The sequence below is a fragment of the Elephas maximus genome, chromosome 25 (assembly GCF_024166365.1).
Source record: "Elephas maximus indicus isolate mEleMax1 chromosome 25, mEleMax1 primary haplotype, whole genome shotgun sequence".
In the NCBI taxonomy this organism is placed as follows: Eukaryota; Metazoa; Chordata; class Mammalia; order Proboscidea; family Elephantidae; genus Elephas; species Elephas maximus.
Genome location: NC_064843.1, coordinates 52,424,414 through 52,441,241, shown reverse-complemented (window position 1 = coordinate 52,441,241; position 16,828 = coordinate 52,424,414). Strand labels below are relative to the sequence as shown.

General features: G+C 39.9%; 1 protein-coding gene across 1 annotated transcript in view; it reads right to left on the bottom strand.

Annotated features, from left to right (window-relative positions):
* The window catches only part of SPTLC3 (serine palmitoyltransferase long chain base subunit 3), a 179,854-nt gene that overhangs the window by 73,772 nt on the left and 89,254 nt on the right, over window positions 1–16,828 (bottom strand). The window lies entirely within an intron of this gene.

The following is a 16,828-nucleotide window of genomic DNA, read 5'->3' as shown; positions in this document are numbered from 1 at the left end:
GACTACATCTGTGGGAAGAGACAATAGGAAAGTCAATATCATCAGTCAGAACAAGGCTGGGGCCTACTGTGGAACAGACCATCAATTACTCATATGCAAGTTCAAGTTGGAAATGAAGAAAATTAGAACAAGTCCACGAGAGCCAAAGTACGGCCTTGAGTATATCCCATCTGAATTTAGAGACCAACTCAAGAATAGGTTTGACGCGTTGTGCTCTAATGACTAAAGACCAGGTGAGTTGTGAAATGACATCAAGGACATCATACATGAAGAAAGCAAGATGTCATTAAAAAGACAGGAAAGAAAGAAAAGACCTAAATGTATGTCAGAAGAAGCTCAGAAACTTGCTCCTGAATGTTGAATAGCTAAAGCAAAAGAAAAAATAATGAAGTAAAAGAGCTGAACAGAAGATTTCAAAGGCAGCTTGAGAAGACAAAGTAAAGTATTATGACAACATGTGCAAAGAACTGGAGATAGAAAACCAAAAGGGAAGAACATGCTCAGCGTTTCTCAAGCTGAAAGAACTGAAAAAAGAATCAAGCCTTGAGTTTCAATACTGAAGGATTCTACAGGGAGAATATTAAACAACATAGGAAACATCAAAAGAACATAGAAGGAATACACAAAGTCACTATACCAAAAAGAATTGGTTGACGTTCAACCATTTCAGGAGGTAACATGATCAGGAACCGATGGTACTGAAGGAAGAAGTCCAAGCTGAACTCAAGGCATTGGTGAAAAACAAGGCTCCAGGAGTTGATGGAATGCCAACTGAGATGTTTCGACAAATGGATACAGCACTGGAAGTGCTCACTCTTCTATGCCAAGGATTTGGAAGACAGCTACCTGGCCAACTGACTGGAAGAGATCCATATTTATGGATTTTAGTCCTTATTCTAGTTGATACATGGGTAGCATTTGACATGATTAATCTTCTGTTTAGAGCTCTCACCTCTGATTTCAGGACACTACTCTTCCTTGGTTTTCTCCTATCCCTCTTGCCATTCTTTCAGTATCCTTTTTTGTGTGCCATTTCCTCTTTTCACCGCTTTTCTTTTTGGTGCTCCACCAAGCCCTTCTCAGTTTTTTCTCCTTTACATACCAGTGAGTCTTAATTTAAATATGAATATGTCTGAATGTGAATCACCTGGGGAATTGTTAAAATGTAGATTTCTAGGTCTCAGCCTCAGAGGTTTTGAATCAGTTGGTGTGTGATGAGACCTAGAAGTGTGCATGTTTGGGGTCTTTGGACTCCTGGATCAAGAACTCAAAGCCAGACCTCTATTTTGAGTTCCAACCACTTTTTAAACAAGCCCTCTGGCACTTCAAATTCAATATCTCCAAGATGGAGCTTGCGGCAGACCACATTATTAACCTCGTATCTGCCCCCTGTGTCACACCCTCTTTGCCACACGACTTTGCAGTCCTTCCCATTAAAGGGGTGGAGCATATTTCCATGCTCCTTGACTCACATTCAGCCAAGGGACTTGTTTTTGCTAATAGAAAGCAGAGAAGGGACAGTGTGATAGTTCTAAGCTTAAACCTCAAGGGACCCCACATGTTTCTGCTGTCCCTCTTGTGTTTTTTCTGCCATTGCCATGAACGCGCATGCCTAGGTAGTCGATTGATCCCATGAGAGGATGAAAGATTGCAGGGCAGTTACCTCAGTCCACCTGCAAAACTGGTGGTTGAGAAATAAATACTTATGGTTGTATGCCACCAAGGTTTTGAATTGGTATAGTGGTAGTTACTAATGCAATACCAAAAGACCCTTCTTGATTTAGCCCCTGTCTATTTTTCTGACACAGTTTGTCAATGTTCTCCAACATACAGCCTACCAACTATCCTGTATGCTTTTTTCCTCTTATCTGTCTGAGGAACTCCCACTTACCACCTAAGCCTCAAATCAAACTTTTCTGGCCAATGATACAGTACAAGTGAGGTTAAGGGCTTTCTCTTTAGTGGCAATGACTCATCCAGGCTTCTTTTATGTACTTATCATTTGCCTGTTATTTCCTTTCATGTCTTTCCTCCATACTAGGCAGGGACCTTATCTTATTTATCCTTATATTCGCCGTTCTAATACACAGTGTTGGAACCCTTGTGGCGTGGTGGTTAAGAGCTCAGCTGTTAACCAAAAGATTGGCAGTTTGAATTCACCAGCTGTTCATTGAAAACCCTGTCGGGCAGTTCTGTTCTGTCCGATATGGTTGCTGTGAGTAGGAATCAACTCGACAGCATGAGTTTTTTAATGTACAGTGTTAAAAAAAAAAAAATTTTTTTTTTTTTTAGTGTTAGTGTGAGTAGGAATCAACTCGACAGCATGAGTTTTTTAATGTACAGTGTTAAAATTTTTTTTTTTTTTTTTTAGTGTTAGTGCTAAATACAGTGAAACCTGTGAGAGATGGAATTAGACAGGATTGCCTTGTTTCCAAGTCTTTCAAGTTTTCCGCCTTTGACAGGATGCGGTCTTATCACTTTTCGGTTGCTCATTTTAGTGGAAAATACTTTAATTTTCCTTCTGGCAGATTTCCACTTTACACAGGTTCCGACTTCACGGGTTTCACAGTAAATATTTAATGATTGGATCAATTTTTTTTTGTGGAGAAAGAATGTAGACCAGGAAACCAGAAAGGGAAAGACTCTTTGGATATAAATAAGAATTATTAGAAAGAATAATTGCCTTATGTCTGCAACAATATTCATTTACAATGAACTGTGTGTGTGTATTTCAAGACAGGTGGATTATCTTCTGAACGGTCACCAGAGCATGGTTTAGTGACATTATATCACTCACCACTAGATGGCAGCCGAGCAAACAAAAAAAACCCAGCAACTTTCTGATTTTGAGAATTTCAGGAATAATAAACCTTTATCTATATTACTGGAGCCCCGGTGGTGTAGTGGTTAAGTGACACGGCTGCCAACCAAAGGATAGGCAGTTTGAATCCACCAGCTACTCCTTGGAAACCCTACGGGGCAGTTCTACTCTGTCCGATAGGGTGGCTGTGGGTCAGAATGGACTTGAAGGCAACGGGCACCTATAACGCTACTGATTTCCATTTTTGCTTTAGGCTGGATTCCTAAATCGTTGAAGGAATCCAGGTGACTGGGGCACTGTCTCTTTTTCTGTAATCTACCACAGGCCTGTTAGCCTCAAAATGGTATAAAGAGATGAATACAACAATTCCTGTTTAAATAATGTTTTCTTCCTGGGACTTGGAATTTGTAAGTTTTTGTACATAGATGACATGGAATGAGCATGGCTCCAAACCCATGACAATAAAAATAAACCCAAATGATCTAAAATTAGCAGTCATTTAAAAAGAAATATTCTAAGATTTTGAAAAATCTGTAAAACCAGAGGCAATTGTATTGGCTTTATATCAAAAAAGTTACTCCAGGATGAAGTTTAAAATGAACATTGGTAGTCCTAAAGAGAAGTTTCTTTCCATTTTTTAATAGCAAACAGTACATGAAAATAAGCCTTTACATGACCATGATTTTTTTTACACATTTTGTAGACGGAAATGAGAGAAATTCCAGTCCCTTCCGTGGCACGGAATGAACTCATTGTGTTTGGCTTGAACAAAGAACTCCATGGGGAGAGGCTTTTTGATTGAACTTCCTGAGTATCTACACTCTGATCCCTGAGCAGAGGGAAATCCATCAGCTGTGTTTCCACTGGTGGGAGCTGGTGGGGGAACTCATTGACCTCTTGGAATCATGGAAGCTAGAGAAGGAAAGGTCATGATGGCATCACTCTTTGTGAGCTCTGGACCAGGGTTAGGATCCCATCACTTCCTCTCTGTCTCTTAGACTCTTTCTCTAGAACATCATAGTGTATGGGTTACATTCAGCCCCATAGGGTTCAGGAGATTGTGGTTCGTGTTGTACAGTCCTTGAAGGAGTCTACTGTTTCAGCAAGCCACATGCTAACATCTGCAAGGGAATTGTTAATCATAATGCTTATTAAGGCACTTACACTAGCATTATGTTAATTCTCATGACACCTCGTTTCTGTTTTTTTCAGATGCTTGAACTAATGCCAGGTGGTTTGTAAAAAACACTACCACCACCAAAAAAAAAAAAAAAAAAAAACCAGAAATACCAGTTTGTGGTTGATTCACAAGAAAATTTTGCAATATGGAAATTAAGATGGAAGAATAAATTTGATGCTATCAATAAAAAAAAATTTTTTTTTAATCAATGCGCACATAGTGCTATTGTGCAATGTTATCGTGAAATTAGAATGATAGACCATGAACTTGTAATTACTGCAAATCTGAACATCAACAATGCCTTAGATATTATTCACCACACAAGTTCTCACTCACAAAGGTGGTTTCCTTTGGTGTGTGAAAGAGTTCAAAGAGGGCTGGTGATCTGGATGATGAACATTTAGCCATCAAAATTTAAAGCATGGAAGCTGGAGTCTGGTTTCTGGTGCAAAGTCATCCCGGTCTTTCATAGGCATGGCTAACTGGATTATTTATTGAATTACTTAATACCCTGAATAATCCAAGTATTTTCCAGCAACTGCCATAGCTGCCCAATATTCTTCGAGAGCCTGGTCCTGTCTTGCCCTTTAATTCAAAACCCTGATATTTTTATCAGTGGGTCTCTGGATCTGGGGTAGCTCCAGATTTGGTCCTCTTCTTTTGTTCATCCATGCCTTTGACAAAGGCTGAGACTCACTGCCCAATTTCCCAGTGCTCTTTCCCTGCCCTGGATCTACGAACCAGAGTTTAGGGATGGAAAATATAGCCTTCACTTTCCAGATGCTTCCTTGTGTGGGGCTCACCCTTGTCATTCTTAAGTTGCATTTGTGGAGTCTCCCCTCCATGAAATCACAAGGGCATTCTAGTGTCTTGAAAGTTTGGTGCTTTTCAAGTTTTGAAAAGCAGTTTGGGCACACTCTTTGATTCAGGTTTTCTACATGGCTCTGTAAACATGTGGCAGGTGTTACATAGCCATGGCTGGTCAAAGAAGCAAGGTGATACTTTTGGAAGAGTGCAAAGGCAGCTGGGAACAGAGGATCTGGGCCAGATTTGAGGGTGAGGAAGTTGTAAGTGGCAGGGCCTGTTTACCAAGGGGTGGGGGGTGGTGGTTGTCATGCCGGCAACTTCTGACCTTGAAGACATGAGATGAGGGACAATCAGAGCTGAAACATGGGGTTAGGGAGTCCCACGCATTCAGGCTCTAGGTGTGACACAGCATGTAGGGCTAAGATCCTCAGGGAGGGGCCTGCAGAACTAGACAAAGTGCCCCACTGGGATCCCTAAGTTAATGGGGCCAATGCAAGGAGGGGGGCTGTGATTCAGAGAACAAGGTGGGAGCCTAGGGTTCAGTGCTGTGATCCTGTGTCTCTGGTTAGGCTTTCAGCAAAGGTAGCTGAAGTCAGAGGTGGCTGCTTTCCCCTTACCAAGGCTGCCCTGGCCCAGGGAGAGTTTTGCAGGCGATGGAAGCACTTAAGTATCATACACATCACTCTAACATCTACAGGAAGCAGGGGATGGAAAAGACCAAGGAAGGAGATAAAAGCACATCAGGATTGAAAACGAGGTCTTTGGAGTCAGACTTCTTAGGTTTAAATCCCAGCTCTCCCTCTTACTAGTTATTATTCTCCAAGCAAGCTACTTTACCACGTTGTGCCTCTGTTTCTATATCTGTAAACCAAAAAAAAAAAAAAAAAATCCAGAGGTGAAACCAAGATGGCAGACTAGTCAGATGCATTAAGCCATCCATGGCAACAAAGACCCAGAAAACCAAGTAAAACAGATACAGACATCAGTCCTGGAACCCTCAACCTTAAATGAAGGAATAAAGGATCAGATCAGAAATCACTGAAGAGACGAAGAAACTGATAGAAAATGGGGAAGGAATAGAGTGGAGGTTCCTCCGGTTAAAGAACCAACAGCATCAGGCAACAACATGAATCTAGGACACAGGTCAGTATCAGCCAAATACCAACCTAGGTAATGAACTTTCCAGAATAAAACAAAACTACAAGATTCAAAACAGGGAAATAGAAATGCCAATCTGTAAATGATGAAAACATCAGAACACTAGAAGGGGGGATAGATGGTGTAGGTATAGAACTTTCAAATGGGGAGGAAGTCAAGGTGATATCAAGTAATAAAAGACTAGTTCTAACTTTGAAAGATGAGGCTAAATTTCAAGGTAACCACAAAGAAAGTTAACACACCTACTTATCAAAATAATCAAAACATGAAGGCTCAATGAACAACAAATCTACAATAATGGAAGAAATGAAAAGAAAATCCACAAACAAAAGGAAATCAGCACAGGAGAGTAAGATGAACAAAGAAAATGTCAGCACCACACAAAAAAGAAAGCACTACACAATGAAAACAATATCACATCTATTGACAATCACACTGAATGTAAAAGGCTTAAATGCACCCATAAAGAGACAGAGAGTGACAGAATGGATTAAAAAAAATGACCCTTCAATATGTTGTCTACAAGAGACACACCTTTGATATAAACACATAAATATATTAGAAATCAAAGACTGGAAAATAATATATCAAGTAAACAGCATCCAAATAAGAGCAGAAGTTGCAATACTAATATCAAATAAAATAGACTTAAAGTCAAAATCCACCATAAAAGATAAGGAAGAACATTACATAATGATTAAAGGGACAATCCACCATGATGACATAAACATAAATAATCTATGCACCCAACAACAGGACTCCAAAATTCATAAAACAATCTGTAACAGCACTGAAAAGAGAACCTGACAGTTTCACAATAATAATAGGAGACTTCAACACACCCCTCTTGGTAAAGGACAGAAAACTTAGAAAGAAACTCAGCAAAGATACAGAAGATCTAAAGGCCACAATCAACCAACTTAACCTCATAGACATATATAGAACACTCCATCAAACAGAAGCAAAGTATACATTCTTTTCCAATGCACATGGAACATTCTCCAGGATGGACCACATCCTAGGCCACAAAACAACCCTCAACAAAATCCAAAACATTAAGACAATACCAAGAATCTTCTCTGATCACAATACCATAAAAGTAGAAATTAATAATAGGAAGAGTAAGGAAAAAAAAAAAAATCAAATACATGGAAACTGAATGACACCTTGCTTAAAAACCACTGGGTAATAGAAGAAATCAAAGATGTTATCAATAAATTTCTAGAATCAAATGAGAATGAAAACACATCATGCAAAAACCTTTGTAACACAGCAAAGGTAGCGCTCAGAGGTCAATTTATAGCAGTAAGTGCACGCATCAAAAAGAAGGGACAAAATCAAAATATTAGCCCTACAACTTGAACAAATAGAAGGAGAACAGCAAAAGAATCCCTCAACCATCAGAAGAAAGGAAATAATAAAGATCAGAGCAGAAATAAATGAAATAGAGAATAGAAAAACAATAGAAAGAATCAACAAAACCAAAAGTTGGTTCTTTGAAAGGATCAACAAAAGTGACAAACCACTGGCCAAACTGACAAAAGAAAAACAGGACAGGAAGAAAAGAACCCAAACAAGAAATGAAATGAGGGACATTACAACAGACCCAACTGAAATAAAAAGGATCATAACACCATACCATGAAAAACTGTACTCCAACAAATTTGAAAACCTAGAGGAGATGGACAAACTTCTAGAAACACACTGCCTACCTAAACTAACACAAACTGAGGTTGAAAATCTTGACAGACCAATAACAAGCAAAGAGATTGAAAAGGTAATAATAGTAATAAAAAACTCCCAACCACAAAAACCCCTGGCCCAGATGGCTTCACTGGAGAATTCTGCTGAACATTCAGAGAGGAGGTATCACCAGTACTACTTAAACTATTTCAGAACATACAAAAGGAAGGAACACTCCCAAATTCATTCTATGAAGCCACCCTGATATCAAAACCAGGCAAAGACACCAAAAAAAAAAAAAAAAAAAATTACATTCCAGTATCTCTCATGAATATAGATGCAAAAATTCTACCAATAGAATTCCACACCATGTAAAAAAAATAGTACACTACAAACAAGTGGGATTCACATCAGGTATGCAGGGATGGTTCAACATTAGAAAATCAATCAAGGTAATCAATCACATAAAAAAAATTAAAAAATTACATGATCACCTCAACTGACTCAGAAAGGCATTTGATAAAGTCTAACACCCATTCCTGATTAAAAACTCTCAATAAAATAGGAATAGAAGGAATATTCCTCAACATAATACATAATAAAGGGCATCTATACAAAACCAACAGCCAACATCATTTTCAACATCTTTCTGTTGAGAACGATGTTGGCTGTTGGTTTTGTATAGATGGTTTTGTATAGTTGAAAACATTCCCCCTGAAAACAGGAGCAAGACAAGGATGCCCTTTATCAGCACTCCTATTTAACATTGTGCTGGAAGCCCTAGCGAGAGCAATAAATCAAGAAATAAAGGGTATTCAAATTGGTAAGGAAGAAAAGTAAAACTACCCCTATTTGTGGATGATATGATACTATTCATAGAAAACCCTAAAGGCTCCACAAGAGAACTACTGGAACTAATAGAAAGATTCAGCAGAGTCGCAGAATACAAAATAAACATACAAAAATCAATTGGATTCTTATACACCAAGAAAGAGAACTATGAAAAGGAAATTGGGAAAAAAAAATACCATTTACAATAGCCCCTAAAAAAAAAAAAAATAGGAATAAATCTAACCAGGGATGTAAAAGACCTATACAAAGAAAACTACAAAACACTACTGTAAGAAAACAAAAACAGACTTACATAAATGGAAAAACATACCATGCTTATGGATAGGTGAACTCAACATTGTGAAATTCTCATATTCTACCCAAGGCAATCTACGAATATAATGCAATCCTGATCCAAATACTAACTGCATTCTTTAATGAGATGGAAAAGCTAATCATTAACTTTATACGGAAAGGAAAGGGGCCCTGGATAAGTAAAGCATTGCTGAGCAAGAAGAACAAAGTAGGCGGCCTCAGAACCTGACCTCAGAACCTACTATATAGCTATGGTAGTCAAAACAGCCTGGTACTGGTACAATGGCAGACATGTTGACCAATGGAACAGAGCTGAGAACCCAGACATAAATCCATCTACCTATGGCCACCTGATTTTTGACAAAGGCTCAAAGTCCTTTCCCCAAATGGGAAAAAAAGTCTTTTTTTTTTTTTAATATTTATTGTACTTTAAGTGGAAGTTTATAAATCAAGTCAGTCTCTCATACAAAAATTTATATACACCTTGCTATAGTTGCTCTCCCCCTCATAAGACAGCACAGTCCTTTCCTCCACTCTCTATTTTCATGTCCATTTGGCCAGCTTCTGACCCTCTCTGCCTTCTCACCTCCCCTCCAGACAGGAGCTGCATACATAGTCTCATGTGTCTACTTGATCCAAGAAGCTCACCCTTCACCAGTATCATTTCCTATCCCATAGTCCAGTCCAAACCCTGTCTGAAGCGTTGGCTTTGGGAATGGCTCCAGTCTCGGGCTAACAGAATGTCTGGGGACCATGACCTCCGGGATCCTTCTAGTCTCAGTCAGACCATTAAGTCTGAAAATACAGTCTTTTTAACAAAAGGTGCTGGCAAAACTGAATGTCCACCTGTAAAAGAATGAAACAGGACCCATACCTCAAGCCATACAAAAAAACTAATTCAAAATGGATCAAAGATCTAAATAGAAAACCAAAAACTATAAAGATCATGGAAGAAAAAACAGGGTCAACACTAAGAGCCCTAATACATGGCATTAACAGGATACAGACTATAATTAACAATACACAAACACCAGAAGATAATGTAGATAACTGGGATCTTCTAAAAATTAAACATTTATGCTCATCAAAAGACTTCACTAAAAGAGTGAAAAGAGAACCTACAGACTGGGAGAAAATTTTGGCCTATGACATATCTGACAAAGGTCTAATCTCTAAAAAATCTATAGGAAAATACAACACCTTTACAATGAAAAGACAAATAATCCAATTAAAAAATGGTCAAGGAAATGAACAGACACTTCACCTAAGAGACACATGAGGAAATGCTCGTGATCACTAGCCACTACCAAAATGCAAATCGAAACTGCAATGAGATACCATCTCATCCCTACATTATTGGCACAAATAAAAAAAAAAACAGGAAATAACAAATGTTGGAGAGGCTACAGGGAGATTGGAACTCTTATGCACTGCTAGTGGGAATGCAAGATGGTACAACCATTTTGAAAACAATATGACTCTTCCTTAAAAAGCTAGAAATGGAAATACCACACAATCCAACAATCCAACTTCTGGGAATATATCCTAGAGAAATAAGAGCTGTCACACGAATAGACATATGCACGCCCATGTTCATTGCAGCATTGTTCACAGTAGCAAAAAGATGGAAACAACCTAAGTGCCCATCCACAGATGAATGGATAAACAAACTACGGTGCATACACATCACGGAATATTACACAATGATAAAGGACAATAATAAACATGCAAAACATCTCACAACATGGATCAGTCAAAAGGGCATCATGCTGAGTGAAATAAGTCAATCCGAAAAGCCCAAATACTGGATGAGAGCACTATTATAAAAACTCATGAAAAGGTTTGCACACAGAAAGAAACAATCTTTGATGGCTATGAGGGAGGGAAGGGGTCAGCAGGTAAAAACATGAAATAGACGATAGATAAGTGGTAACTTGGTAAAGGGTAAGACAGTACACAATAATGGGGAAGTCAGTACAGCTTGCCCAAGGCAAAGTCATAGAAACTTCATAGACACATCCAAACTCCCTAAGGACTAAGTTACTGGGCTGAGGTCTGGGGACCATGGTCTTGGGGACATCTAGCTCAACTGGTATAACATAGTTTATAAAGAAAATATTCTACATCCTGCTTTGGTGAGTAGAGTCTGGGGTCTTAAAAGCTTCTGAGCAGCCATCTAAGATGGCCCACCCCCATCTGGAGCAAGGGAGAGTGAAGAAAACCAAAGGCACAAGAGAAAGATTACTCCAAAGGACTACCACAGCATCCACCAGACGGAGTCCAGCACAACTAGATGGTGCCTGCCTACCACCACCAACTACTTTGCCAGGGATGACAATAGAGGGTCCGGGACAGAGCAGGAGAAAAATACAGAACAAAATTCAAATTCATACACATAAAAAAAGACTAGGCTTGCTGGTCTGACAGAGACCAGAGAAACCCTGAGAGTATGGCCCCCCGGCACCCTTTTATCTCAGTACTGGAGTCACTACTGAGGTTCACCCTTCAGCCAAAGATTAGACAGGTCTACAAGGACAACAATAACCAAAGTGAAGAACACGCTTCATAGTTCAATCACATATATGAGCCTAATGGGCACACCAGCCCAAAAGCAAAGACGAGGAGGTGGGAAGGGGCAGGAAAACTGCGTGAATGGAAACAGGGAACGGGGAGTGGAGACGGAGAGAGTTAACACATTGCAGGGTTGGTAACCAATGGCACAAAACGAGTAAAATAATAATAATAAATAATAAATAAATAAATAGAAAACGAATTTCCTCTGTAAACTTTTACCTAAAAAACCAAAAAACAAACAAAAAAACCCAACCTAAAGCACAATTAAAAAAAAAGGAAGAAAGAAAACAGTAACACTGGGCTTGGTACCACATGTGCCAACCCACATCTGGAAATTTTTTCTGCAGTTTTGGGCTCAGCATTTTAAGCCGAACATTGGTTTTTTTGGTGTTATTGCTCAAATGAAGCCTTAAAATCAGAAAACAAAACAATAACAAAAAAAACCCCAAACCTGTTGCTGTCAAGTTGGTTCCAACTCGTGTGACCCTGTGTGTCACAGAGTAAAACTGCTACATAGGGTGTTCTTAGCTGTGTTCTTTATAGAAACAGATTGCCAGGCCTTTCTTCTATTGCACTCCTCAGTGGGTTCAAACCATCAACCTCTAGGTTAGCTGGTGACCACAAACAATTAAAAGGTAATAATAAGAGCATATACCTTGTGGTATAGTTATAAGGCTAAAATGAGTTAAAGCAGGTAGATTGCTCATTACGGCAAGCACCCAGTACCGTTAGCTTCGTTAAAAGATGTGAAGGCAACCACTGCATTAAAGTATATGACCTCCTCCAGGAGCACAAGTCAGACGTTGAGGTTTAAAAGGTCATGGCTTGTAAAGTAGTCCAACTGACTTTATAGGTTGGACCTTTCACTCAAACAACACTCAAGAGTGCTCGGTCTGCATACAAACACTGGACCCTTTGTTCTCCTTCTTCTTGGCTTTTCGTTGCCTCCAGGCAGAATCTTGATTCTTCTTTTTTTTTTCTTAAACTACTCCAAATTCTTGGCCTGGCCAGACCTCTGACCTCATAGCAACTTTCCTGGCTGAAGATACTATTTCCCCTCTCCAAGACTAGCTCAACAAGGCCCTTGTGATTCACTGAGGACTGGGAGTTGCCTAAGGCCTGGCTACTTGAAGGGTGGTGCTCAGAATGACAGCATCAGCATCTCCTGGGAGCTGGTTAGAAATGCAGAATCTCAGGCCCTTCCCAAACCTACTGAGTCTGTGTGCATGTTAAGCAGATGCCCAGGTAACTCATGAGGACATTGACATTTGAGAAGCATGTGTAAAGTCTACTGTTAAAGCCTACTCTTGAAGCCGGCAGATTCTGTGAAAAAATAACTGTCCTGATTTTTCCAAATCTCTGAAAGATGGTGAGCTTTCTAGAGAGTTAAAACTTACCCAGGGAATAGATAAGGTATTACTGGAATGCAACTGGAATCGTGTCCTGGGATAACCAAAGGTGTTATACACTCAGTCCCAGGCTATGTGTTTACAGAAGGCCTCCAAGTACCCCATGGAGACTCCTATTACCTCAAAATGCACGGAATTGTGAGGAACATACTTGTTTGTCCCTGGTTGGAGCTGACTCTATTTCTTAGGCTGTGAAATGGACTTAAGAGTCTATTTTGTGGCACACAACTAATCACAAAAACAACCTAAGGATTGCTTCTCTTACAGAAGCTCACCACAGTAGAAAATGCAGAGATATTCTTAGCACTTAAAAAATTAGAATTCGGAGACTAAAGTTTAACATTATGGGTTGAAATCCAGGCTACTAAAAAAAAAAAAAAAAATTTTTTTTTTTTTTTTAACATGATAAGGCTCCATTAGCTATCACACTGGATTGACTTTTTTTTTTTTTTTATTAACTTTTATTGAGCTTCAAGTGAACATTTACAAATCAAGTCAGACTGTCACATATAAGTTTATATACATCGTACTCCGTACTCCCACTTGCTCTCCCCCAATGAGTAAGGCCTTCCAGTCTCTCCTTTCGTGACAATTTTGCCAGCTTCCAACTCTCTCTATCCTCCCATCCCCCCTCCAGACAGGAGATGCCAACACAGTCTCAAGTGTCCACCTGATATAATTAGCTCACTCTTCATCAGCATCTCTCTCCTACCCACCGTCCAGTCCCTTTCATGTCTGATGAGTTGTCTTCGGGGATGGTTCCTGTCCTGTGTCAACAGAAGGTTTGGGGACCATGACCGCCGGGATTCCTCTAGTCTCAGTCAGACCATTAAGTCTGGTCTTTTTATGAGAATTTGAGGTCTGCATCCCACTGATCTCCTGCTCCCTCAGGGATTCTCTGTTGTGCTCCCTGTCAGGGCAGTCATCGATTGTGGCCGGGCACCTACTAGTTCTTCCGGTCTCAGGATGATGTAGGTCTCTGGTTCATGCGGCCCTTTCTGTCTCTTGGGCTCTTAGTTGTTGTGTGACCTTGGTGTTCTTCATTCTCCTTTGCTCCAGGTGGGTTGAGACCAATTGATGCATCTTAGATGGCCACTTGTTAGCATTTAAGACCCCAGACGCCACATTTCAAAGAGGGATGCAGAATGTTTTCATAATAGAATCATTTTGCCAATTGACTTAGAAGTCCCCTTAAACCATGGTCCCCAAACCCCCGCCCTTGCTCCGCTGACCTTTGAAGCATTCATTTTATCCCGGAAACTTCTTTGCTTTTGGTCCAGTCCAATTGAGCTGACCTTCCATGTATTGAGTGTTGTCCTTCCCTTTACCTAAAGCAGTTCTTATCTTGGATTGACTTTTACATTTACAAAGGTACACAAGACTCCATAGCTTTCTGGGTCCTACATATGGCCTGTTGTTAACTGGACTTCGCCAATGGTTAAGAACGGTAGCAAATGCTGTGTATGACTTGCCTATCTTCCCTCCAACCAGCCTGCTATTGCAAACGCTGGCCATTCTTTGTCCAACAGCTTTTTTTGTGACTGTGGGAACATACTTGACCTCAGCAGGAGACAATCTCCAACCACCATGTATGGAAATTGGTGGATAAATACCCCAGCTCCCTCACCCTGCAGTCCTGTCTATATCGGCTCCCAGAGCTTCCAGTGGGATTGAGCTCCAGTTGTCCACTGTGGTTACCTGCTGGACAGCACACACTTTTTTGACTGCTTTCTCTTCTCTGTCTCCGTTCTCTGCTCACATATCATTGCTTCCTGGGATCACCTCCTAAATAGACTTGCGCTTAAATCCTTGTCTCAGGGTCTACTCCTGGGAGGAACCAACCAAGACAAAAGCAACAGACTTGGGTTTACATTTTTACTCCCACCATTTGTTCTCTGTGTGCCCTTAGCGAGTCATTAATCCCTTCGAGCATCAGTTTTCTCATTAATAAGATAGGGATGATCATGAGAACTATGTATCCCAGTTGTTGTTAAAATCAAAGGAACTAATTATGTAAAGTGCTTAACATAGTTCCTGGCACCAATAATGCTGAATAGATAATAGTTATGGAAACACTGTTGTCCATACTTGCATCCAGAAAGAGCTAATCTATGGTGACAAAGGATTCTGGTGCCCTGTTTTGAATTTAGCACACGTATGCTAAAAGTGTTCTTCTGAGTCTTTCGCTTTTCCTTAGGGAATAGTGCTTTCCTTTGTGTGTTCTGATTTTGCTCCCTTCCAGAACTTTCCTTCATTTTATTCTTCTCTGTTCCTCATTTTGGTTTTGTTGGAAATTAAAAGAACAAAAACAAAAAGCCCCAAAAAGTTGCCATTGAATCGATTTCAATTCATGGCAACACCGTGTGTGTCAGAGCAGAACTGCATTTCACGAGATTTTCAACGGCTGTGATCTTTGGGCGTCGATTGCCAGGTCTTCCTTCCAGGGCACCTCTGGGTAGATTCAAACTGCCAACCGCTTGATTAGTAGCCAAACACTTAACTGTTCGTGCCCCCTAAGGATTTCTTACAGGAAATAGAGAGGAGCAAATAATGAATCGCTTGAAGTCAATGGTCAAGCCTTTTCACACAGGATTCAGTTTATTAGGATGGTTCGAGTAGGTTTAACTACACTTTAGGTATATTTTTCCTACATAGAATTAAAAAATTCAAGGGTACAGAATTCTTATGAATTGTTAGCTGCCCTACATAACAAAGGGTTTCCACTGGTGCTAACCAACAAAAATAGAACCTCCTCTCCACCAAAAGTCAGGGAGTATTGCTAAGGCGTAAGCAGAAGGCACGAGGTAGAGGAAAGTACAGGAGAGCAGAGCAAGTTGAGTTGTATGAAATCCCATGATTCGGTGCTTAAGAGCATTCCAGGTTAGGTGGCTATTCTCAAAAACCTGCCTTACAAGTTATTAGCTGGCCACATGCCTCCTGTATACACAGGAAAGCGACTTTACATCTTCCACAGATCCTTCAGCCACCTGCACACTATCATTCTAGTCTGTGTGGATGCAGAATAAGAGCCAAAACATCACTGTGTTTAGTATTATCCTGAGAATAGTGGAGCAAGAGAGAGCAAGTAGCAACTGATGCTGTGCATGTTATGAATTTATTTAATTCCTTCCCCTTCCATGCAACTCATCTCCCTCACTTCTCAGGAAAGAAGCCACTCTAGGACCCTGGAAACGACCCCACTCTGGAAGGTGGTCATTTTCATGATGTAAATACAGTAGCAGAGAGAGTACGGTCATGCAGTTTAAAAGTTATACCAAACATGTTGGTGAGTGGGAATGAGGGCTTTGTGTATCTGAGATGAAGTTTGTCTATCCTTGCTTCTAAGAAGTATTCTGGCTGTACTTCCTCCAGAACACATTTGTTCATTCTTCTGAAGTCCATGGTGTATTCAATATTCTTCTCCAACACCACAATTCAAATGTATCAATTCTTTTTCAGTCTTCTTTTTCATTGTCCAGCTTTCCCATGCATATGAGGTTATTGAAAAGACCGTGGCTTGGGCCAGGCCCAACTTTGTTATCAAAGTGACATTTTTGCTTTTTTAACACTTTAAAGAGGTCTTTTGCAGCAGATTTGCCCAATGCAGTATGTCATTCGATTTTTTGACTGGTGCTTCCATGAGCGTCGATTGTTTATCCAAGAAGAATGAAATCCTTGACAACTTCAATTTCTTCATCAATTTACACAATGCTCCTATCTAATATTATCTAACTTGCTGCTTGTATTCTAATTTTGTGAATTGATCCAATAATGTCCTTTATGGCATTTTCCCCTTTCTTTCAGAATCCAGCCTAGAATCAGGTATTCCGTCTAGTTATCAAGGCTCGTCAGCAACCTGTAACTGGATCATTTCCTTAGCCTTTCTTTGTCTTTTATTATATGAACAAGTTTAGGGAACACACTCCCTTTTCATTCTTTTTAACATAATATTTCTAATTTGAGGTTGTCCAATGGTCCCTCGTGATTAGATTCAGGTCATTCATTCTGATCTAAGTAATGTATAAATGATACTGACTTCTTCCTAATCCA